Here is a 3,550-nt window from a genome sequence, read left to right on the forward strand (position 1 = left end):
AAAAAAAAAAAATGTTATTATTTGATAGAGCTTATCGGGCGAGAAAGAATAAGGATGGATTTTTGGAAAATTTGATTGAAGAAGGTAGCGATTTTGTCGAAAGTTCGAGTCGTCCACTCGAAAGGATAGATCTCTCGAGGTTAGATGTTCTCCAACCGGAAACGAAATCCGATTTTGATCGGCTCTACAACGCTTTGGAGGAATGGCGTATTTTAGAGATCGAGAGAGTGACCGGTAAGCTTTTCCACCCATCGAAGATCGCCGTTTGTAGTCTCATCCTATCGAGAGAAGTAGAACTACTTCGTAAGATAGACGCGATGAAGAGTGCGGTGAAGCTTAAGTTGAAGGAACGACGTAGATGTTACTTCCTCGAGGAGCTTTCCAAACCTGTCCTTTGGAGGATTAATCAAGGGGAATCGATCTTAGTGGACACACCGATCGTTTTAAAGTCACGACAATTTCAAAATCATTACAAAATGCTTTCTATCAAGGATCACAACGATGACAAATCATCATCCTCCTCCCCCTCCTCGTTGTTCTCATATTCTTCGACGATTATAAAACGCATCGAATTATTGGCGAACATTAAAAAACAAGCCGAACCGCACACTTGCATTTATTCCAACGAATTAATTTATTTAATTAATCAAGAAATTGATCTTCTATCGCGTAACACCAAAGTTTCTAAACTTCGTTGTTTAAGGGAACGGATTAACCTTGCTTTTTTATTATTCGCTAAAAATTATTTGACGAATAATTATCGAAATAATTGCGATCGGGGTGACGATAATATCGTTAATTCGAGAATATGTATTAATTGCGGTAGAATATTATCCAACGTTAAATTATATATGTCGAAAAATTCGATAAAATCTCGTCGTCAATTTTCTTCGTGCGTTTATTGCATCAGTTTACGTCCTGGGAGAACACCTAGGATCGTCTACGAGCCGTATCAACGAATGTTGAGAGAGGTCAGGCGTCTAGAGACGAGAAACCATTGTAACACAGGATTTGCTTTCGTGATACCACCCAAGGTCGTTTATCGTCTAGTGAACACTATCTGGCATGGAAAATCTCCTATTTCTGAATGCGACATACTCGATCGATTGTGCCTATTACGTTTTCGTAATGACGTCGAATGGTCACCCTGGAATACTTTACTTTTGACCAAAGAGGAAGCTATCAAACATAGGAAATTACAAAATATCGAAGAATATTACGACGAAGATCTTTTACGTCAATTTAATTTGAAAAATTTGCAAGCCAAAATTTGCTTTAGTTCATTATTCGAAAGATATAATACAACGTTATCGATTAATTCTTATTAATAAGTGTATTATAATTATTGTTATTATGAATTTTCAAATAAGTTAGATTTTATAAAAAGCTGTGGATTTTAAATTAAATGTTTCTTTTTTTTTTTTTATTATAAAGAAAATAGGACAATTTTTACCGTGCAAGTTATACGAAAAGGAAAGATTTAAACAATGAAAAGAAAATATATATATATATATATATATAATACTATGATATAAAATCAAAGTTTTTCTCACGCAAACATATTATAAGAATAAGTATAAGAATATAAGAATAAAGGGGAGAAGGCAAAAAGACGAAGTGGAAATACGTTTGGTGCGTATTAAAATGTAAAAGTTATCCTTGTTCGTTCCCCATTCTTCCGTCCAGTCCGTCTTCGTGCTTTTGTGAAAAGCTTTTGGTCGCGTTGATAGCGCAAGTTAATCGTGTTGCAGTTTATAAACTAAGTTTACCGTGTTTAAACGGGAAGGTACTCGTGAACGCGTCCAACCTTCTAAATGGCCTTTTCATAACGACTTCAAGGACAAACAACGTCCTTCCAGTTTTTTTTCTTTTATTTTATTTTTTTTATATTCATACATTTTTCTTCTTCACGTTTATAATGTCAAAAGTAAGGATAACAATAAAACAACGCAATAGAGTGTTTAGCTTTATATTATTTGTTAATTTTCCATCGAATTTGGAAAAATGCATGATCGAGAGATTTTTTATCTATCTGGAATGATATGCATAGAAATCATAAATAACAAGGTCATATAATTCATAGGTATAATATATTTAAATATAAAATATACTTTTTTCTAACGATTGTGTAAAAATTAATTTGATATATATTAGGGGGAGGGGGGGGGAAACAAATATATTTACTTGTATCATTTTAGAGCAAATATGTGATTTATATGCGCGCGTGTGTGTATGTGTTAAATTTCTTAAAGTCGACTATATTCCGATAGAATATTCAGACGGCATGAAGAGAAACAACGAGCTTTATATGTTCGAAGAAAAGTCCTTGCTAGAAAGACGACGACGACGACGACGACGACGACGACAAGGACGAAGATAACGTTTCAACGAAACGTTTCCCAAGGGTGTCATTTCCAACGAAAAGTCTTTTCTGATACGGTAGACTGAGTGGGTCGATCACGTCTTCCCTCGGACACAAGTATTAGAATACTCGTTCAACTTTTAACAAAAAAAAAAAAAAGAAAAGAGAGATCTAACATCGATTATATTAAATTATTTTCAAATTATTTTGTTTTAGAAATAAATTAAATATATTGCTTTTCATTTGAATTATTCTAAGCCATTTGTTTCTCTTTTTCAAAAAATAACGTTATTACATGAATTAATGGATCTCACATTTTAATATTAACATAATATATTTTAAATATAAATTATTTTTAATATTTTTTGGTTATATATTTTAACTTATAATTCAAATCTATCTTATACTTTATTTCTTATGTTAGTTTACATTGAAAATTTAATGATAAAATAAACAATTACAGTATTTTTTTCCCTATGATTTTTTAATACATCATCAAGTATAAAAAAAAAAGAAAAAGAATTCAACTTATGATCGTTTAATAATTATGCGATCGTTTTGATCTGATTGTTCGAATAAGAAACTTCGAAAAAATTCATTCATCATTTTCTCGCGTGTTTTGCGAGCGTACGTACTTGCGTGCACGGTTGCGTGTGTTTTTTTTCGGATCATTTTTTAATGCATCAAGAAAAGTAAGGAAAGAAGGATAGTATGGAAAAAAAAGAGGCATAACAAAAACCAAAAAAGTGAAAGAATATATGGTCGGATAAATGTATTACATTGGCTGTAAGAAGAACGCTGTGTGATCTACGTCGAGTCATTTACAAGTAAAAGAATCGAGGACTGTTCGAGAGAATATCTTAATTTTCAGCAACATTACTTTCCCGTTTTTCTACAGATTTGTTAAACGATCCTTTTGCACCAACCATTCCGCCCCCTGCCCCCTACCCCCGCCCCCTTCAATTTTGATATCTCCTTCTCTCTCTTTTTCACCTACTTCTGTCCAATTCGTTTCTCTAACTGTCTTGATATAATCCTTTCGCATTTTTCTTACGAAGGACATGCATTCGTATGACTTATCTGGGTAGATAAACGTACATGTATGCGTGTAACTATGTCGAATGAAATTTGTAAAATAAAAGTTTGTATGATTTATACGCTAGAGTACGTAACATTTATATACATTGA

The sequence above is a fragment of the Polistes canadensis genome, unplaced genomic scaffold (assembly GCF_001313835.1).
Source record: "Polistes canadensis isolate GaletaPanama2010 unplaced genomic scaffold, ASM131383v1 scaffold_15, whole genome shotgun sequence".
Classification (NCBI taxonomy): Eukaryota; Metazoa; Arthropoda; class Insecta; order Hymenoptera; family Vespidae; genus Polistes; species Polistes canadensis.